Source organism: Grampus griseus (genome assembly GCF_964374135.1).
Source record: "Grampus griseus genome assembly, chromosome: 20".
Taxonomy (NCBI): domain Eukaryota; kingdom Metazoa; phylum Chordata; class Mammalia; order Artiodactyla; family Delphinidae; genus Grampus; species Grampus griseus.
The window spans coordinates 2,374,804-2,398,491 of record NC_139014.1 but is presented as its reverse complement, the minus strand read 5'-3'; the positions used below and the strand labels follow the sequence as shown (position 1 = coordinate 2,398,491).

The following is a 23,688-nucleotide window of genomic DNA, read 5'->3' as shown; positions in this document are numbered from 1 at the left end:
TTCCCCAAATTGGTTTTAATGGCTAACCAAAAATTCAAGGAGATAATTTATAATGATCCCTGGATATACTAATTTTATAAGATTTTCTTTAGAAGAACTACAATCCTGCAGCCTGTGGAACAAAAACCACCTTCACAGAAAGATAGACAAGATGAAAAGGCAGAGGGCTATGTACCAGATGAAGGAACAAGATAAAACCCCAGAGAAACAACTAAATGAAATGGAGATAAGCAATCTTCCAGAAAAAGAATTCAGAATAATGATAGTGATGATGATCCAGGACCTTGGAGAAAGAATGGAGGCAGAGATCGAGAAGATGCAAGAAATGTTTTAAAAAGATCTAGAAGAATTAAAGAACAAACAAACAGAGATGAACAGTACAATAACTGAAGTGAAAACTACACTAGAAGGAATCAATAGCAGAATAACTGAGGCAGAAGAACGGGTAAGTGACCTGGAAGACAGAATGATGGAATTCACTGCTGTGGAACAGAATAAAGAAAGAAGAATGAAAAGAAATGAAGACAGCCTAAGAGGCCTCTGGAACAACATTGAATGCAACAACATTCGCATTATAGGGGTCCCAGAAAGAGAAGACAGAGAGAGAGAAATGACCCGAGAAAATATTTGAAGAGATTATAGTTGAAAACTTCCCTAACATGGGAAAGGAAATAGCCACTCAAGTCCAGGAAGCGCAGAGAGTCCCATACAGGATAAACCCAAGGAGAAACACGCCGAGACACATAGTAATCAAATTGGCAAAAATTAAAGACAAAGAAAGATTATTGAAAGCAGCAAGGGAAAGATGACAAATAACATACAACCTCCCATAAGGTTAACAGCTGATTTCTCAGCAGAAACCCTACACCAGAAGAGAGTGGCATGATGTACTTAAAGTGATGAAAGGGAAGAACCTACAACCAAGATTACTCTACCCGGCAAGGATCTCATTCAGATTCAATGGAGAAATCAAAAGCTTTACAGACAAGCGAAAGCTAAGAGAATTCAGCACCACCAAACCAGCTCTACAACAAATGCTGAAGGAACTACTCTAAGTGGGAAACACAAGAGAAGAAAAGGACCTACAAAAACTCAAAACAATTAAGAAAATGGTAATAGGAATGTACATATCAATAATTACCTTAAACGTGAATGGATTAAATGCTCCAACCAAAAGACACAGGCTCGCTGAATGGATACAAAAACAACACCCATACATATGCTGTATACAAGAGGCCCACTTCAGACCTAGGGACACATACAGACTGAAAGTGAGTGGATGGAAAAAGATATTCCATGCAAATGGAAATCAAAAGAAAACTGGAGTAGCAATACTCAAATCAGAAGAAACGGGCTTTAAAATAATGTTACAAGAGACAAGGAAGGACACTACATAATGATCAAGGGACCAATACAAGAAGAAGATATAACAATTATAAATATATGTGCATCCAACTTAGGAGCACCTCAATACATAAGGCAGCTGCTAACAGCTATAAAACAGGAAATTGACAGTAACACAGTAATAGTGGGGGACTTTAACACCTCACTTACACCAATGGACAGATCATCCAAACAGAAAATTAATAAGGAAACACAAGCTTTAAATAACACAATAGACCAGGTAGGTTTGATTGCTATTTATAGGACATTCCATCCAAAAACAGCAGATTACACTTCTCAAGTGGGCACAGAACATTCTCCAGGATAGATTACATCTTGGGTCACAAATCAAGCCTCAGTAAATTTAAGAAAATTGAAATCATATCAAGCATCTTTTCTGACCACAACGCTGTGAGATTAGAAATCAATTACAGGGGGAAAAACGTAAAAAACACAAATACATGGAGGCTAAACAATATGTTACTAAATAACCAAGAGACCACTGAAGAAATCAGAGGAAATCGAAAAATACCTAGAGACAAATGACAATGAAAACACGACAATCCAAAACCTATGGGATGCAGCAGAAGCAGTTCTAAGAGGGAAGTTTATAACTATACAAGCCTACCTCAAGAAACAAGAAAAATCTCAAACAATCTAACGTTGCACCTAAAGGAATTAGAGAAAGAAGAAAAAACAAAACCCAAAGTTAGCAGAAGAAAAATCATAAAGATCAGAGCAGAAATAAATGAAATAGAAACAAAGAAAACAATAGCAAAGATCAATAAAACAAAAAGCTTGTTCTTTGAAAAGATAAACAAAATTGATAAACCTTTAGCCAGACTCATCAAGAAAAAGAGGGAGAGGACTCAAATCAAAATTAGAAATGAAAAAGAAGTTACAACGGACACGGCAGAAATACAAAGCATCCTAAGAGACTACTACAAGCAACTCTATGCCAATAAAATGGACAACCTGGAAGAAATGGACAAATCCTTAGAAAGGTATAACCTTCCAAGACTGAACCAGGAAGAAATAGGAAATATGAACAGAGCAATCACAAGTAATGAAATTGAAACTGTGATTTAAAATCTTCCAGCAAACAAAAGTTCAGGACCAGATGGCTTCACGGGTGAATTCTATCAAACATTCAGAGAAGAGCTAACACCCATCCTTCTCAAACTCTTCCAAAAAATTGCAGAGGAAGGAAAACTCCCAAAATCATTCTGTGAGGCCACCATCACCCTGATACCAAAACCAGACAAAGATATGACAGAAAAAGAAAATTACAGACCAATATCACTGATGAATATAGATGCAAAAATCCTCAACAAAATACTAGCAAACAGAATCCAACAACACATTAAAAGGATCATACAACATGATCAAGTGGGATTTATCCCAGGGATGCAAGGATTCTTCAATATATGCAAATCAATCAATGTGATACACCATATTAACAAACTGAAGAAGAAAAACCATATGATCATCTCAATAGGTGCAGAAAAAGCTTTTGACAAAATTCAACACCAATTTATGATAAAAACTCTCCAGAAAGTGGGCATAGAGGGAACCTACTTCAACATAATAAAGGCCATATATGACAAACCCACAGCAAACATCATTCTCAATGGTGATAAACTGAAAGCATTTCCTCTAAGATCAGGAACAAGACAAGCATGTCCACTCTCACCACTATTATTCAACATAGTTTTGGAAGTCCTAGCCATGGCAATCAGAGAAGAAAAAGAAATAAAAGGAATACAAACTGGAAAATAAGTAGAACTGTCACTGTTTGCAGATTACGTGACACTATACATAGAGAATCCTAAAGATGCCACCAGAAAACTACTAGAGCTAATCAATGAATTTGGTAAAGTTGCAGGATACAAAATTAATGCACAGAAATCTCTTGCATTGCTATACACTAATGATGAAAAATCTGAAAGAGAAATTAAGGAAGCACTCCCATTTACCACTGCAACAAAAAGAATAAAATACCTAGAAATAAACCTACCTAGGGAGACAAAAGACCTGTATGCAGAAAACTATAAGACACTGATGGAAGAAATTAAAGGTGATACCAACAGATGGAGAGATATACCATGTTCTTGGATTGGAAGAATCAATATTATGAAAATGACTATACTACCCAAAGCAATCTACAGATTCAATGCAATCCCAATCAAATTACCAATAGCATTTTTTTACAGAACTAGAACAAAAAATCTTAAAATTTGTATGGACACACACAAGACCCCAAATAGCCAAAGCAGTCTTGAGAGAAAAAAGTGGAGCTGAGGAATCAGACTCCCTGACTTCAGACTACACTACCAAGCCACAGTAATCAAGACAATATGGTACTGGCACAAAAACAGAAATACAGATCAATGGAACAGGATAGAAAGTCCAGAGATACACCCACGCACCTATGGTCAACTAATCTATGACAAAGGAGGCAAGGATATACAATGGAGAAAAGACAGTCTTTTCAATAAGTGGTGCTGGGAAAACTGGACAGCTACATGTAAAAGAATGAAATTAGAACACTCCCTAACACCATACACAAAAATAAACTCAAAATGGATTAGAGACCTAAATGTAAGACCGGGCACTATAAAACTCTTAGAGGAAAACATAAGCAGAACACTCTATGACATAAATTACAGCATGATCTTTTTTGCCCCACCTCCTAGAGTAATGGAAATAAAAACAAAAATAAACAAATGGGACCTAATGAAACTTAAAAGCTTTTGCCCAGCAAAGGAAACCATAAACAAGACGGAAAGACAACCCTCCAAATGGGAGAAAATATTTGCAAATGAATCATCGGACAAAGGATTAATCTCCAAAATATATAAACAGCTCATGCAGCTCAATATCAAAAAAACAAACAACCCCATCCAAAAATGGGCAGAAGACCTAAATAGACATTTCTCCAAAGAAGACATACAGATGGCCAAGAAGCACATGAAAAGCTGCTCAACATCACTAGTTGTTAGAGAAATGCAAATCAAAACTGCGATGAGGTATCACCTCACACCAGTTAGAATGGGCATCATCAGGAAATCTACAAACAACAACAAAAAAACCCAACCAAACAAAAAACAAATAAGATTTTCTTTAGTTCACAGGTCTGTATTGGATTGATTTCAATTGCAGAGTATGGATGGCATTTCTTACAAGTCTTTATTACTGGGGAGCAGGGTGAAGGCCTGAGGGAGGTGCCCACTCATATCTATATATAATTAGATGGTTAAATTGGGAAACAACTCAACATGGCGCTGTGAAAAAAGAGGACTTACGGGAAGGGGCCAGGCCATAGCACTCATTAGCTGTAAGATCTTAAGAAGTTATTAATCTAAGTCTCATCCTTAAAATGAGAATACCAGTATCTACCTTGGTGGGACTGAAGGAGCAACAGCGCAATATAGGCAGGACCACAGGATAAGCATGTGTTGGATAAATAAATACTGAAAGTTGCCAGGTCAGCTACACTGCTATTTGGGGCAAGTGCTTTCTTTGTTGTTATTGTTTTAATTTATTTTATTGAAGTATAGTTGATATATAGTGTTGTACTGTACTAGTTTCTGCTGTACAGCAAAGTGATTCAGTTAGACATATACATATACATTCTTTTTCATTCTGGTTTATCACAGGATACTGAATATAGTTCCCTGTGCTCTACAGTAGGACCTTGTTGTTTATCCATTCTCTATATGATAGTTTGTATCTGCTAATCCTAAACTCCCAATCCACCCCTCCCCAACCCCCTCCCCCCCGGGCAGCCACAAGTCTGTTATCTATGTCTGTGTGTCTGTTTCTGTCCCGTAGATAAGTTCATTTGTGTCATATTTTAGATTCCACATATAAGTGATATCACATGGTATTTGTCTTTCACTTTCTAACTTTCTTCACTTAGTATGATCATCTCTGGGTCCATCCATGTTGCAGGCAGGTGCTTTCTTACAAGTAGCAGCTCGTGAAAATAATAAAAGCAACTAATACTTACTGAGAACGTATAACATGCAAGGCACAGTGCTCAGCACTTCTCATAAATTCTTAATGGTCACTGCAACTCCATGGGGTAAGTATTACCTCCACTTCAAGGGCCTTGTCCCGATACACAGAGCTTACACAGAGCTGACCAGTCAGCTTTCCCATGTAACTACATTTCGTCCTTGAACCACAATTACTTTTTAGCAAAAGTCTTATTTCCATGGGCTTGTAGAAGGATTCTTGCTGAACTGTGTCAGGACGACACATAAAATCTGGGAGGCAGAGGGCCCTTCAAAATGGCGGAGGAGTGAGGAGGCGTGGAGATCATCTTCCTCCCCACAGATACATCAGAAATACATCTACATGTGGAACAGCTCCTACAGAACACCTACTGAACGCTGGCAGAAGACCTCAGCTTCCCAAAAGGCAAGGAACTCCCCACTTACCACTTAGCAAAAGAAAAAAGTAAAAACAGAGACAAAAGAATAGGGACGGGACCTGCACCTCGGGGAAGGAGCTGAAAAGGAGGATAAGTACCCACACACTAGGAAGCCCCTTCAATTGCGGAGACGGGGGGTCGGCAGCGGGGAAGCTTTGGAGCCACGGAGGAGAGCGCACCAACAGGGGTGCGGAAGTCAAAGCGGAGGGATTCCCGCACAGAGGATCGGTGCCGACCAGCACTCACCAGCCCAAGAGGCTTGTCTGCTCACCCGCCGGGGCAGGCGGGGCTGGGAGCTGAGGCTCAGGCTTCGGAGATCAGATCTCAGGGAGAGGATTGGGGATGGCTGCGTGAACACAGACTGAAGGGGGCTAGTGCATCACAGCTAGCTGGGAGGGAATCCGGGAAAAAGTCTGGACATGCCGGAAAGGCAAGAGACCTTTGTTTCTGGGTGCGCAAGGACAGGGGATTCAGAGCACCGCCTAAACGAGCTCCAGAGATGGGCGCGAGCCGCGGCTACCAGCACAGACCCTAGAGATGGGCATGAAACGCTAAGGCTGCTGCTGCAGCCACCAAGAAACCTGTGTGCGAGCGCAGGTCGCTATCCACACCTCCCCTCCCGGGAGCCTGTGCAGCCCGCCACTGCCAGGGTCCTGGGATCCAGGGACAACTTCCCAAGGAGAACACACGGCGCGCCTCAGGCGGGTACAACGTCATGCTGGCCTCTGCCGCCGTAGGCCCGCCCCGCACTCCGTGCCCCTCCCTCCCCCCCCGGCCTGAGTGAGCCAGAGCCCCCGAATCAGCTGCTCCTTTAACCCCCTCCTGTCTAAGCGAAGAACAGACGCCCTCAGGCGACCTACACGCAGAGGCGAGGCCAAATCCAAAGCTGAACCACAGGAGCTGTGAGAAAAAAGAAGAGAAAGGGAAATCTCTCCCAGCAGCCTCAGGAGCAGCGGATTAAATCTCCACAATCAACTTGATGTACCTGCATCTGGGGAACACCTGAATAGACAACGAATCATCCCAACATTGAGGCGGTGGACTTTGGAAGCAACGGTAGACTTGGGGTTTGCTTTCTGCATCTAATTTGTTTCTGGATTTATGTTTATCTTAGTTTAGTATTTAGAGTTTATTATCATTGGTAGATTTGTTTATTGATTTGGTTGCTCTCTTCCTTTTTTTTTTTAAATATATATATTTTCCTTTTTCTCTTTTAGTGAGTGTGTATGTGTATGCTTCTTTGTGTGCTCTTGTCTGTATACATTTGCTTTTACCATTTGTCTTAGGGTCTGTCTGTCCAATTATTACTTTTTTTTTTTACTACAGTTCTTGGCGCTTGTTATCATGGGTGGATTTGTTTTTCGTTTGGTTGCTCTCTACTTTCTTTCTTATTTTTTTAATACTTTTTAATTTTTTAATCCTTAATAATTTTTAAATTTTTATTTTAATAACTATTTATTTTTCTTTCTTTCTTTCTTTCTTTTTCTCCCTTTTCCTCTGAGCCAAATGGCTGACAGGGTCTTGGTGCTCCGGCCAGCCGTCAGGCCTCAACCTCTGAGGTGGGAGAGCCAACCTCAGGACATTGGTCCACCAGAGCCCTCCCAGCCCCAAATAATATCAAACAGTGAAAGCTCTCCCAGAGATCTCCATCTCAACACTAAGAACTAGCTCCACTCAGTGACCAGCAAGCTACAGTGCTGGACACCCTGTGTCCATTAAATGCACCAACATTTGAATTATAGGGGTCCCAGAAGAAGAAGAGAAGAAAAAAGGGACTGACAAAATATTTGAAGAGATTATAGTTACAAACTTCCCTAATATGGGAAAGGAAATAGTCAATCAAGTCCAGGAAGCGCAGAGAGTCCCATACAGGATAAATCCAAGGAGAAACATGCCAAGACACATATGAATCAAACTGTCAAAAATTAAATACAAAGAAAAAATATTAAAAGCAGCAAGGGAAAAGCAGCAACATAGAAGGGAATCCCCATAAGGTTAACAGCTGACCTTTCAGCAGAAACTCTGCAAGCCAGAAGGGAGTGGCAGGACTTATTTAAAGTGATGAAAGGGGAAAGCCTACAACCAAGATTACTCTACCCGGCAAGGATCTCATTCAGATTCGACAGAGAAATTAAAACCTTTACAGACAAGTGAAAGCTAAGAGAATTCACCACCAAACCAGCTTTACAACAAATGCTAAAGTAACTTCTCTAGACCGGAAACATAAGCGAAGGAAAAGACCTACAAAAACAAACCCAAAACAATTAAGAAAATGGTAATAGGAACATACATATCGATAACTACCTTAAATGAAAATGGATTAAATGCTCCAACCAAAAGACATAGACTGGCTGAATAGATACAAAACCAAGACCCGTATATATGCTGTCTACAAGAGACCCACTTCAGATCTAGGGACACATACAGACTGAAAGTAAGGGGATGGAAAAAGATTCCATGCAAACAGAAATCAAAAGAAAGCGGGAGTAGCAATTCTCCTATGACAGAAAATAGACTTAAAATAAAGACTATTACAAGAGACAGAGAAGGACACTACATAATGATCAAGGGATCAATCCAAGAATATATAACAATTGTAAATATTTATGCATCTCAATACGTAAGGCAAATGCTAACAGCCTTAAAAGGGGAAATCAACAGTAACACAATAATAGTAAGGGACTTTAACACCCCACCTTCACCATTGGACAGATCCTCCAAAATGAAAATAAATAAGGAAACACAAGCTGTATGTGACACATTAAACAAGATGGACTTGCTTGATATTTATAGGACATTCCATCCAAAAACAACAGAATACACTTTCAAGTGCTCATGGAACATTCTCTTGGATAGATTATATCTTGGGTCACAAATCAAGCCTTGGTAAATTTAAGAAAATTGAAATCGTATCAAGTATCTTTTCCGACCACAATATTTTGAGACTAGATATCAATTAAACGAAAAAAATCTGTAAAAAAATACAAACACATGGAGGCTAAACAATACACTACTAAATAACCAAGAGATCACTGAAGAAATCAAATAGGAAATCAAAAAATACCTAGAAACAAATGACAATGAAAACACAATGACCCAAAATCTATGGGATGCAACAAAAGCAGTTCTAAGAGGGAAGTTTATAGCAATACAATCCTACCTCAAGAAACAAGAAACGTCTCAAATAAACAACCTAACCTTACACCTAAAGCAGTTAGAGAAAGAAGAACAAACAAACAAATGAAAAACCCGAAGTTAGCAGAGGAAAGAAATCATAAAGATCAGATCAGAAATAAATGAAAAAGAAATGAAGGAAACAGTAGCAAAGATCAATAGAACTAAATGCTGGTTCTTTGAGAAGATAAACAAAATTGATAAACCATTAGCCAGACTCATCAAGAAAAAAATGGAGAAGACTCAAATCAATAGATTTATAAATGAAAAAACAGAAGTAACAACCGACACTGCAGAAATACAAAGGATCATGAGAGAGTACTGCAAGCAACTATATGCCAATAAAATGGACATCCTGGAAGAAATGGACAAATTCTTAGAAAAGCACAACCCTCCGAGACTGAACCAGGAAGAAATAGAAAATATAAATAGACCAATCACAAGCCCTGAAATTGAAACTGTAATTAAAAATCTTCCAACACACAGAAGCCCAGGACCAGATGGCTTCACAGGCAAATTCTATCAAACATTTAGAGAGGAGCTAACACCTATCCTTCTCAAACTCTTCCAAAATATAGCAGAGGGAGGAACACTCCCAAACTCATTCTACGAGGCCACCATCACCCTGATACCAAAACCAAACAAAGATGTCACAAAAAAGAAAACTACAGGCCAATATCACTGGTAACATAGATGCAAAATCCTCAACCAAATACTACCAAACAGAATCCAACAGCACATTAAAAGGATCATACACCATGATCAAGTGGGGTTTATCCCAGGAATGCAATGATCCTTCGATATACGCAAATCAATCAATGTGAAACACCATATTAACAAGTTGAAGGAGAAAAACCATATGATCATCTCAGTAGATGCAGAAAAAGCTTTTGACAAAATTCAACACCCATTTATGATAAAAAAAAAAAAAAAACCTCCAGAAAGTAGGCATAGAGGGAACTTACCTGAACATAATAAAGGCCATATATGACAAAGCCACAGCCAGCATTGTTCTCAATGGTGAAAAACTGAAACCATTTCCACTAAGATCAGGAACAAGACAAGATTGCCCACTCTCACCAGTATTATTCACCATAGTTTTGGAAGTTTTAGCCACAACCATCAGAGAAGAAAAAGAAATAAAAGGAATCCACATTGGAAAGGAAGAAGAAAAACTGTCACTGTTTGCAGATGACGTGATACTATACATAGAGAATCCTAACAATGCCACCAGGAAACTACTAGAGCTAATCAATGAATTTGGTAAAGTAGCAGGATATAAAATTAATGCACAGATACCTCTTGCATTCCTATACACTAATGATGAAAAATCTGAAAGAGAAATTAAGGAAACACTCCCATTTACCATTGCAACAAAGAGAAAATACCTAGGAATAAACCTACATAAGGAAACAAAAGACCTGTATGCAGAAAAATATAAGACACTGATGAAAGAAATTAAAGATGATACAAACAGATGGAGAGATACACCGTGTGCCTTGCACTGGGAGAATCAATGTTGTGAAAATGACTATACTACCCATAGCAATCTACAGATTCAGTGCAGTCCCTATCAAACTACCAATGGCATTTTTCACAGAACTAGAACAAAAAATTTCACAATTTGTATGGAAACACAAAAGACCCTGAATAGCCAAAGCAATCTTGAGAAAGAAAAATGGAGCTGGAGGAATCAGGCTCCCTGACTTCAGACTATACTACAAAGCTACAGTAATCAAGACAGTATGGTATTGGCACAAAAACAGAAATATAGATCAATGGAACAGGATAGAAAGCCCAGAGATAAATCCATGTACCTATGGTCAACTAATCTATGACAAAGGAGGCAAGAATATACAATGGAGAAAAGACAGCCTCTTCAATAAGTGGTACTGGGAAAACTGGACAGCTACATGTAAAAGAATGAAATTAGAACACTCCCTAACACCATACACAAAAATAAACTCAAAATGGATTAGAGACCTAAATGTAAGACCAGACACTATAAAACTCTTAGAGGAAAACATAGGCAGAATGCTCTATGACATCAATCAAGGATCTAGACAGCAAGATCCTTTTTGACCCACCTAGAGAAATGGAAATAAAAACAAAAATAAACAAATGGGACCTAATGAAACTTCAAAGCTTTTGCATAGCAAAGGAAACCATAAACAAGACGAAAAGACAACCCACAAAATGGGAGAAAATATTTGCAAATGAAGCAACTGACAAAGGGTTAATCTCCACAATATACAAGCAGCTCACACAGCTCAATATCAAAAAAACAAACAACCCAATCCAAAAATGGGCAGAAGACCTAAATAGACATTTCTCCAAAGAAGATATACAGATTGCCCACAAACACATGAAAGGATTCTCAACATCACTATTCATTAGAGAAATGCAAATCAAAACTACAATGAGGTATCACCTCACGGAATGGCCATCATCAAAAAATCCACAAACTATAAATGCTGGAGAGGGTGTGGAGAAAAGGGAGCCCTCTTGCACTGTTGGTGGGAATGTAAATTGATACAGCCACTATGGAGAACAGTATGGAGGTTCCTTAAAAAACTAAAAATAGAACTACCATATGACCCAGCAATCCCACTACTGGGCATATACACTGAGAAAACCATAATTCAAACAGAGACATGTACCACAGTGTTCACTGCAGCACTATTTACAATAGCCAGGACATGGAAGCAACCTAAGTGTCCATCGACAGATGAATGGATAAAGAAGATGTGGCACATGTATACAATGGAATATTACTCAGCCATAAAAAGAAACGAAATTGAGTTATTTGTAGTGAGGTGGATGGACCTAGAGACTGTCACAGAGTGAAGTAAGTCAGAAAGAGAAAAGCAAATACCGTATGCTAACACATATATATGGAATAATAATAATTCAAAAGATGGTTGTGAAGAACCTAGGGGCAGGGCAGGAATAAAGACATAGACGTAGAGAATGAATGGACTTGAGGACATGGGGAGGGGGAAGGGTAAGCTGGGACAAAGAGAGTAGCATTGACATATATACGCTACCAAATGTAATACAGATAGCTAGTAGGAAGCAGCCGCTTAGCACAGGGAGATCAGCTCGGTGCTTTGTGACCACCTAGAGGGGTGGGATGGGGAGGGTGGGAGGGAGACGCGAGAGGGAGGAGATATGGGTACATATGTATATGTATAGCTGATTCACTTTGTTATAAAGCAGAAACTAACACACCATTGTAAAGCAATTATACTCCAATAAAGATGTTAAAAAAATTTTTTTTAAAAGGATAAAAAAAAAATCTGAGAGGCAGAGGAAAAAGTCCTGGATTAAATCTCCTATATAGATTTTCTACTTCTGTGTGGAGACTTCTCTAGACAAGAAATGCAAGCTATAAATCTGTTTACCAGGAAGTATTGTGACATGACCTAGGTCTATCGGGAGATCCAGACTCAACTGAAAAGCCATATTGCCATGAACTTTGCCCAAGACATTTTAACCTTTCTGGACTTTAGTTCCCCTGATGCTAAAATGGAAAACATTCCATCTGTATAGTAGGTAATTTTCTCGTTAAATGGCACTCTGGTATTTGACAGGAGCACTATTCCAGCTTTATTGATAACATCATAAAGTTTCCTACTATGAGAGAGCTCGGTGGTGTGTTTATAAACTAACACCTCTTCCCTAAGGGGGTTTCTGTTGAAATTGATAAGCCTATTCCCTATTCCCTTAAATTACATTTAGCAGGAGTGTATCAGTCAAGTGACTCTTTCAGAGTGGTGACTGTGGCTACTGTTTGCAGAATGCTGTGTCTCAGTGATACTCGTGCTGTGTGGTGTTATCCCTCTCAATGACAAGGAAGGGGCTCTTAGTTCACTAGTGAATTCCTTGATCACCTCATCCTGACAGTAATCTCACCTCATGCTTCTTACTTCCTCCTGGCGGATTCACCAGTCTCAGGCTCAACTAAACACTCAAGGCCACTGAGCCTCGTAGATCTAGCTACATGCCAGAAACCTTAACATTCAAACTAAACTAAATGCACAAAACCAAATACATCTCCACAACCATCTTGGGGCACTTTCTGCGTAGGAAGAACTCCTGTCTCTTACTAAGGATAGTATTTTCTCTCCAGGATGCCACTCTGTTCTCCAATGCCTAAAAAATAAATAAACAAACAAACTAGGGCTTATACCAAATAACGCTCTCCCTGCATCTGTCCATGTAACCAGAACACGAGTCCACATGTGGTCATTGGGCTTCTAGCACAATGCCTGGGAAAACCATTTAGAGAATTCTCTCTCCTCCTTGCTGCAGTCTCATTCTGCGTTCCCACCCAGAATTGTTCTAGGTATGATATGTTCTAGACTTAATTTTAGCACAGGGCTGGTAACTTTGAAACCTCAGGCTCTTCATCAAAAGTACCCATCAATGAAAATAGGAAAAGACACAGACTTTCCCCAAAATAAGGTTACTATGGGGGGAAAAAAGAGAACATAGGATATTAAGGAAGAAATCAGGATCTAAGGGAAGTTTTGGTGTTGGGGTTTTTTGTACTTTTGTTACTGCTTTCTAAAAAACGATGGGAAATTTGACCAAGAATCCAGCCAAGGAAAGAATCCAGCCAAGGAAAGAATCCAGTGGGAGACAGAGACCAGAGAAACAGCACCGATGGGGCAAAATCCCAGGGGACGTGGTGGGATCCACAGCCCAGAGGAGAGAGTTTAGACTCAGAGAAAGGAGTGGAGGGTCCCTCTTTAAGACAAGAACAAAGAAGGACATTAAGAGGGACAACAAAGACAAAATTCTATGTGAAGGGAAGTACTGACACATAACGGGGTTCTGCCACGATTTCCCATGGGGTCCAGGAAACACGAGGCCAAGGAACATTAGAAACAGCCAGAATAGGTCAGCAGAGGGGGTTCCTATAGTTTCAAATGAAATCTTACCAAGGACTCTTGCAGTATATGAGCTCCTGAGGAAGTAGCTAATATTCTATGAGAAACAAGAGAATATTCCAACAAGCAACTCAGTTATGTAAGGCTGGAAAGTCGGTAGATGTGCTCTAAACCCTCCTTATTTCTTCTCAGAACCTCCCCATTCCAAAGCTGCTCATCATAAAACCTGGAAACAGAAGAGTCAGAAGTGGTTCCCAGCTCAAGAACCATCCATGAATCTCAAAGGCCATATGTGAGTACACGATGCATTTTACTCTTCAATAAATTTTAGAAAGTTTGCTACTAAAGAGTTGGAATTCTTAATCTCCAGAGTTGCAAACCCCAAGGTCTACAATAGGTCCAGACATTACCTTTTTTGAAAATGCCAAAGCAGTTAAACCATGTTACATTTTCATCAGCGATGTATGAAAGTTCCAGTTTCCCTACATCCTTACCAACACTTATTTTCTGTTTTTTGGACAACAGTCATCGTAGCGGATATGAAGTGATATCTCATGTGGTTTTTATTTGCATTTCTCTGATAATGACATTGAGCATAATTCATGTTTATTGACCATTTATATATCTTCTCAGCGAAATGTCTGTTCAAATTCTTTACTTGTTTTTTAATTGGATTACTTGTCTTATATTATTAAGTTGCAAAAGTTCTTTACATATTCTAGAACAAGTCCCTTATCAGATACATAGTTTATAAATATTTTCTCTTGTTTTGTGGGTTGTCTATTTACTTTCTTGATGGTGTCTTTTGCCACACAGAAGTTTTTAATTTTACTGAAGTCCAATTTCTCTCTCTTTTCATTGGTTGCCTGTGGGTGTGTTGTCATACATAAGAAACCATTGCCTAATCCAAGGTCATGAAGACTTACACCTGTTTTCTTCTAAGGATTGTAGAGTTTTAGTTCTTACATTTAGGTCTTTGATTCACTTTGAAGTAATTTTGTATGTGGTGTGAGGAGGGGGCTTAAATTCACTCTTCTGCATGTGGATATCCAGTTGTCCGAGCACTATTTGCTGAAAAGGCTACTCTTTCCCTATTGAATTATATTGGGACGCTTGTTGAAAATCAACTGATGGTAATCAGGGTTTATTTCTGGGCTCTCATTTGATTCCATTGATGTATGTTTATTCTCATGCCAGTACGAACTGTCTTGATTACTGTAGCTTTGCAGTAAGTTTTGAAATCAGGAAGTGTGATTTCTCAAAGTTTGTTCTTTTTCAAGGTTGTGTGGCTATTCTGTGTCCTTGAATTGCCATATGAAGTTTAGGATCAGTTTGTCAGTTTCTGCATAGAAGCCAGCAGGAATTCTGATGGGATTGCATTGAATCTGTAGATTAATTTGGGAGTATTGCCATCTTGACAATACTCCATGTTCTGATTCCTGAACATGGTATAGCTTTCTAATTACTGAGGCTTTCTTTAATTTGTCTTGACAATGTAACTTTCAGAGTATAAGACTTGCACTTATTTTGTTAAATTTATTCCCAAATATTTTATCATTTTAACACTATTATAAATGGCATTGTTTTTCTTAATTTCATTTTCAAATTGCTTTTCAAATACACAATTGATTTTTGTGTATTGAATTTGTATCCTGCAACCTTGCTAAACTGGCTTATCAGTTCTAATAGTTCTTTAGTGGATTCCTTGGGATTTTCTATATATAACAGTGATATCTTTACTTCTTACTTTCCAATGTGCCTGGCTTCTATTTCATGTTCTTGCCTAATTGCCCTGGCAATATACTGTTGAATAGAAGCAGCAAAATCGAACGTCCTTGACTTGTTCCTGACCTGAGGGGAATGTCCTCTGATTTTGCCTTGACTCCTGCCAACGCCTCATGTAGACAACCATCACTAGATAAATAAAGTAGGGTCTGGAATAGTATAGTAATTTCTCCTTGTTATTTAAAATTCCCTAAGATGATGGTAAAAGTGTAAATTGGTATAAGCCCTATTGTGGGTGGTTTGACAAAAATCTATATTACAAATGCACATTCCCTTTGTCCTGGCAATTCCACCACTAGACCTATATCCTACAGATACACCTCCCTCTTATTGAAATGATGTATGTACAAATTTATTCAATGCAGCACTGCCCGTAACATCAAATGTACAACAATAGGGGATGGACTCAGTGAAGAAGTAGGTGCAACACATTAGAAAATAGCAATATTGGTTGCAAATGGGAGAGCAGCCAGGATATTGGAGGACGAAAGTGGGAAAAAGACAATAGACTTTAAATCTTTGTATACTTTTTCAATTTGACCCATGTAAATATATTACCTATTCAGAAAACTAAGTTTAAAACATGAAGAATAAAATCAAATGCCATAAAAGCCAGTAAGTAGTTAATAACAAGTAACAGAACAGTCTTTAAAGGACTGGAAAGAAGTGGTGCGTGGTGGTATCCAGAGTCTTGACGTCGTCAGAACCCAGGTTCTTTTCCTGAGTGTGCTGCTAACTAGAAACTTGGAGTCATAAGTTGCTTAACTTTTCTGGACTCGATTCCTTTGCCGGAAAATTCTGTGGTCAGACTAGTTTATGGCCTATACGACTAATACAGTTAACATTTTCTGAGCCCAACCCTATGCCGTGCCCTTTATATGCCTTTGAGTCTCATAGTCACTCTACAGAAATAAGCTATTTCATCGAAACATTAGAAAGAGAATTACTGTACGATCTAGCAGTTCTTCTGAGTTTATACCCAAAACAACTGAAAGCAGAGGGTACAACGGGCTGAATGACCCCTTCCACACAATTCATATGTTGGAGTCCTAATCCCAACACCTCAGACCGTAATTGGAGACAGCGTCTTTAAAGAGGTAATTAAGTTAAAATATGGTCATGCGGGTGGGTCATTAGGAAATTTGGATACTCAAACACAGAGGAATGTATTCCCATCCAGGTCTGAACCCAAAGCCCAAGCTAGAGATCCAACTTTTCCACCCTAACACTTAATTGCTTTTTATCTTAAATCAGGAAGAAACGCTATTTTTTAAATTCTTTTTTTCCTATTACTTTCGAATGATTTTGTTTTCCCAACAAGCATTTTGTTTGTTTACCTGCTCTGGAGGTTTAAGTTTTCTCCAGGGAGACTTGAGTTGTTCCCTTTCTTTGTCTCTCCTACCAATCTCTGTATTCCTGACTTGTCCTACAGACTCTTATTTCAGGATCCAAAAAAGTAAGAATGAAATGGAACTTTTCCAAACTTCCCAGGGGCTATAGTGAAAGATGCCACGAGAGCTTCCTCCTTCTATGCCACAGACTACCATCTCTGAAGTTAAATGCATCGCTCCTTCTCCCCATTGCCTCAGTATCCAAAAGCTGGGCCCTGTTGGGCCAGGGCTTTGGTCTCTGAAAAGCTGAAACTAGTACCGTCCCAGGGGTTAGACTCTGCAAAGAGTCCTGTTCTCCCCGTGTGCCAAGGTGCAAACAGGCTGGGGCTGGTGGGAGGAACAGAATGTCTTATGACAAAGAGGAGGGGCGCAGAGATAGCCACAAGCAGCAAGAGGAACAACCACGGTGTTCCACGTGCTGTGGAAGGAAAGTGAAAGAACATGAAGGGGCCAAAGGGAGATGTGAAACTCTAGGAAACGATACTCAGTTCTTTAGAACGCTTACCTCTCAAGAAAATAAGCTCCATAAACAGCTGAATGGTTCTTTTAAATGACTTTTTCTTAAATTTTACAAAATCAAGTATGAAATCTTTCAACTTGGGAATATCAGGTTAACTCTCCAAACCCTTCTGTGCCGGGGAAGAGCAAACACCAAGTAACTGTGCAGCCAAAGACATATTATAGAAAGTAGAAGCACATTTCCCAGGCTTAGCTCCCCAAATAGTCTCGTCATCAGTCAGAATCTGTTACATATGGCTCCGAGAAGCTGTTCACATTCTAAGGTGGTACTGAAATTCTGTCATATTTAACACTGCTTTGAATACGTAGGCCATTAACTAGGGCTAAGATTTATTACTGAAATAGAATAAGTCGCTCTGGCTACTGGAGTCTCTTTCCGGCAGGAAGCAACCTGTCCTGGACATTCCGGCAGAGGCTGGGATCACCGGCCACACCACAGTCCCTCTGCACATTTACCGGCCACATCGTTTTTCAGTGAACTGAATGTGTGTGCAAGCACAAGCTGAAACACAGCCTGATCTGACCCGGGAAGAAAAATGGAGACACATACATTGAACGTGAAGCTCAGCTCAAAACCCCTCCCAGTCTTTATCCCCGGGACTCAAGAGGATATCCTAGCTCCGTGGTAGCCAGGCTGCAGGCTGCCTGACGCCACACGACTGAACTTGGCCAGGCAATAATCCAAGGTATCACGGCTAGATAAGGGTGGAGGAAGGTGTGCTTTGCCCACACTCTGAATTTTCCTTCCTTGACCATCTGGAGCGGAGTGTGTGCATGAGACAAGTCTGGCGCCCCCCCATCTCTCCACCCTCCCCACCCCGCCCCCATCTCTCCACCCTCCCCCCCGCCCCCATCTCCCCACCCTCCCCCCTGCCCCCTTCCATCTCTCCACCCTCCCCCCTGCCCCCTTCCATCTCCCCACCCTCCCCCCGCCCCCTCCCATCTCTCCACCCTCCCCCGCCCCCCGTCACCCCACCCTCCCCCCCGCCCCTCCCATCTTCCCGTCCTCCCCCCCGCCCCCTCCCATCTCCCCACCCTCCCCCCCGCCCCCTCCCATCTCTCCACCCTCCCCCCCACCCCCTCCCATCTCTCCATCCTCCCCCCCGCCCCCCATCTCCCCACCCTCCCCCCACCCACTTCCTTTCTTCACGTGGCTTTCCAGTTCAGCACAGGTTTTGACCAGCTTCCACACGGATGGAGCCAAAGTACCTCCTCTCCCGTCTCTGGGCTCCTGCTGGAAGAGTTCTCAGACACCAAGGAAGCTGATGGGCCTGCCGACACGCAGACGCTGGGGGCTCGAGCATGTTGGGGCCACCTGTGATCAGCAAACCACGCTGGACAGGAGTGATGAAACCCCTGTGGTGCGCAGGGCACACGACTCTGAGGTTCATTTCCGAGGCTCTTAGAGATGGTGTTAAACATTAGCTGTCGGTCTGCTGCTCTCCCTCCATCCCTGCTTCATCCACTAGTCCCTCCTCCTTACTGAGGTCGCACTGACAAACAAGTCTGTTGTACACAAGCCTCTATTTCAAGCTCTGAGTTCGGAGTCAGTATGTGTAGGTTGTGGTGCAGTCGGACCTGCCCTGGAGCCGTGGGAATCAGCAGAGCCCCGGTGCTTGAGGGGCGCTTGGAAGAATGCACGACTCTCCTATGGACATCAGCCAGCCTCCTGCACTCAGTGCCTCCGCTGCTGGCACAAGGGACCCGTGAATGGGACAGCTCAGGTGGCAGGGAGGGAGGCTACGCCTGGGTCCAGAATACGGGCCCCCTCTTACCAACGACCTAGCCATTGCCACTGGGGATGTCTGACCAACCAGCAGTGGAGATGGATGTCAATCCCTACAGCACCTTCAAGGGGATCAGCCGGCCCCTTGGTGGAAGGTTAATTACCGACAGACCACTTGCACCCTGAAGGGAAGGAGGAGACAGCAAAATGCTTACTGGAATCCATAGCAACCCACTCCAAATGCGGGTCTGCCTTCTCTGCACGGAACGCCTCTGCGTGCGCACAGCCCAGGACGTAAGAATGCCTGACCTACCAGCGTGGGAGCCCACACCACACTGCGGCAAACCAAGGGGCTGAGTTTATGTCCAAGGAGGCGCAACAATGAGTGTATGACCAAGGGATCCGCCGGCTTGATCACAAACCTCATTGTTCAAAAGCAGCCACTTAGCTGAATGGTGGGATGGCCTCTTCCAAAGGCTCGGTTACGGCCCCAGCCTGAGAAAAGCGACCTGCTCCTCTGGTTACACCTCAATTCATGCCCCATCCCTGGAATTGTTTTTTTTGGTTTTTTTTTTTTTTGCAGTACGCGGGCCTCTCACCGTTGTGGCCTCTCCCGTTGCGGAGCACAGGCTCTGGACGCGCAGGCTCAGCGGCCATGGCTCACGGGCCCAGGCGCTCCGCGGCATGTGGGATCCTCCCGGACCGGGGCACGAACCCGTGTGCCCTGCACCGGCAGGCGGACTCTCAACTACTGCGCCACCAGGGAAGTCCCCCTGGAATTGTTTTAACATCTTTATTGGAGTCTAATTGCTTTACAATGTTGTGTTAGTTTCTGCTGTATAGCAGAGTGAAGCAGCTCTATGCATACGTATATCCCCACATCTCCTCCCTCTTGCGTCTCCCTCTAGGTGGTCACCAAGCACCGAGCTGATCTTGCTGTGCTATGCAGCAGCTTCCCACTAGCTATCTATTTTACATTTGGTAGCGTGTATATGTCAGTGCTACTGTCTCACTTCGTCCCAGCGTCCCCTTCCCCCTCCCCGTAAAGACCCATCCCTGGAATTTCTGCAAGGAGACTTGCTTCCTGTCAGTGGGCAATGGTGTTGAGATCTGTGTACTAGGTGTGTTCACTGTTACTTTGTATCACTTCTTCTTGGCCCTTTTATCAATCAATCGATCAGAGGCAGGAAATATATCAATGTGTGTGCACATATACAGATACAAACATACAAATATACATACACCCGACATAAAAAATCACATAGGTATTCACTTCTGCATATGAATACACATACACACATCCATGTGCATGTTTTATGGCCCATTCCAATCCATCTCCACCGAGTTCTTCTTGCTTTCTCTCATTTGCTTGCTTTCTCTTATTTGCTATAATACCTCAGAAAGAGTGTCAAGATGGCTTTCTGCATACTACTGTATGTTTCTCATTTTAAGAGTGATGAGATTTTGCCCCAAAGCTCCCCAGCATAAAGACGCCAACAAAGTGTCACAAACGTTTGCCAGAACCATCTCTGGAAAAAGGCATGGGACCATCGTGATTGGCTTAGAACAACCATCCTCCCTATCACCTCCATCTGGGCGCTGGGGTCAGGGCCTCTCCTCAAAACACATGGAGGAGGTGACATACCAGAAGAAAATAGGGCTACTGATACAAAGACGGCAGGGCAGCGACATAGCACGGATATCCGAGCGGCGACCAACTGGATCTGCTGCGTTAACCTACAATCCGTAGAGTGAACTGGGCAACACAAATCCTCCGAAATTATCGGGAGAATTTTCTTTGTGTGTCACATGCCTAATTTTCCGGGGAGAGGATCCTCAGCTATCATCTCTTCTCAGAGGGCGCATGGACCCAAGAAAATTTTAGCACCATTTTTGTTTTAAACCAGCACAATCCCTAATCTTAAATTTACAGAGCACAAGAGGTTTCCAGGAACTGAAACCCTAATTCAGAATATGCAGACGTTTTTCCCAGTTTCATTTATCACACCTCTGCTCCTAGGGCAGGAACAGGAAAGTGCACAGCCTTTGTCAGAATACAGATGCTTGTCTCAGTGTGAGTCCTCCTTGAGCTCGTTTCCAGAGACTGCTTTTCCTGGCTCCTAGGGCAATTAAGGGAGGCTAAATCCTCAGCGAATTAGCCATGCTGCCGTTCAGCACTCATTCTTCTAAAGGAAAAGGGGACCGAGAGGGAGTCTACAAAGGAATGGGGGAAACAGAAGAGCAAATTGTTATGAAGAAGAGGAAAATCTATGGTTTAAAAGCCAAAGAACAGAAGTCAAGGCAGCTTGTCAGTTTCAATGTGTTTTCAGGGTTTTATCCCATTGGCTCCAAATGCAGCGCTCAGAGTCCTAGAAGTATGACCACCATCTGGCCCAGCTGTGGTTACAGAAAGAGATCAACTTGTCCAGAGCTTTAATCTTCCAGGGTTCCTTCAACAGTTCTATTTATCTATCTGAAAAGGCTTAATACAAAGGCATCTACTGCAGTCAGGGCAGGGTAGGGAGGAGGGTGTGGCATTAAAAAGCGTGTGCCCTTGGGCATGGCCCTGAAATTACTGCCAGGCAGACAACTGCTGTTCAGACAGAGATGAAAACACGGCTCTAGATTTTACTTAGCCACCTCGGCCACAGGGTGACCCAATAAAATGACCATCCCACACGGGACACTTTTGAGAGTGAAAGAGGATACTGTTCACGATGAAACCAAGACAAGAGGTGTGAAGACGGGCAGTCCCAGCCAGTCAGGTGCATGGCGCCCTGCTCAGCCCGTGCTTGATAACACTACTCTCCTCTGCTTTGGTGTCTGTCCTTTATCCAGCACTTTGCATGTTGCTTATATTGTGTTAAACGTCACAGAGAATACAAAAGAGTAATGAAAATAACATAGCATACCATAATACACTGTAACATGGAGTCCTCACCCACAAAGAAGGGGCCATCTATCTTTTTTTTTTAATGTCTTTTAATTTAATTTTTTATTTATTTATTTTTAATTGAAGTAGAGTTGATAGCCATCTGTCTTCACTCCAACAAGACTCTGTCTTGAGCAATAGCCACTTTGGTAACCTTGCCATCAAAACTAACTGACATTTACTCTGAGCTGAGGCAGGAGGGCCATTTGCATGCTTTGGTTTTTAAATCTTTGGTTCAGAATATATCCAAGTGACTCACTGGACTATTTTGGTCTTGGGGATCGAGCTGTATTCAGACAGTCTTGCTGCAATCACACATACCAGGGTAGACAGAGGCCCTCCTAAGAAACCACTGGAACATCTGCTGAGGCTGGAATCCAGCAGATCTGACGGGGCACCGCTTGAAAATCTCCTGAGCCCTGATCATATTCTTATATTTTAAGTCATCTGCAAATCCTCTCCTAGGTCAAAAATCATTTATGTACATTACCCTTCATTCTCTAAGTCCTCTTGGCTAAAAACACATTTCAAATCTAGGACTCCTGTTTCTTGCTCTCTCCATCACTGGCCAAAATAAAAAATAAAAATAAATTTAAAAAGATACCTTACCATGGAGGCTTAAAGAATAACGGGTTACTTTTAACAACAAATACCATAGGTTTCCTGAGTTCAAAAGTAGAAAATATTTATTATATATAAAGATTCAGAAAATAAAGAAAAGTACAAAGAAGGAAATTAAAATTACCCAAATAAATTCCAGCCACCCAGGCAAAGCCAGCGTTAATATTTTGGTGCATGACTTTGCAGACATTTTGGTATACATACTTATAACTATATATACTAACACAGATATAGAGTTTCCTCATAAAATTAAGACCCCACTGTGTACGCAGTTCTAATACTGCTTTTATCCCTTAGCATTTTATTGTGAATATTTTCTGCAGACACTAACCACAGTTTCGTAAACTTTTTTTTTAGTTGCAAAATATTTCATTCAAAGCACTGCAAACACCAGTTGTGAAGATGTCTATTTATACGTAATTATTAAGTGACCAATTGCATAGCTAGCGTGCCTTAGTAGCAAGGGTGAAATATGTTTGACACTTAAAAACAAAACAACAAGCTGAAAAACAATGTGCTAAGTCACTCAGCTTCACAGAACTTACAGTCAACCCACTTAGAATAAACCAAGACCTCTGAAACGAGCAGAGATCCAAATGAGGGTTGTATCGGACACATTTTCTCTAAAGGCTGATCAGGGAACATGCCCTGGAAAGGAAGATTTGCTAGATACTACAGCTTCTAGAGAAACAGAAAATCATTTGAAAATAATACGAAATCGTTAAGCATCTTTAGCTTCCCACAGGCTTTGCCCTGTGCCAAGTAACGGCAACACAAAGATGACTAAGCCGTAATCTTGAGCAGGGTGCTTGAGCTCGCTGAGA

At 41.5% G+C, this 23,688-nt stretch overlaps 1 protein-coding gene across 9 annotated transcripts in view; it reads right to left on the bottom strand.

The window, feature by feature from the left end:
• Window positions 1-23,688, bottom strand: part of MAP2K6 (mitogen-activated protein kinase kinase 6) — a 132,564-nt gene that overhangs the window by 58,232 nt on the left and 50,644 nt on the right. The gene's annotated exons all lie outside the window — the stretch shown is intronic.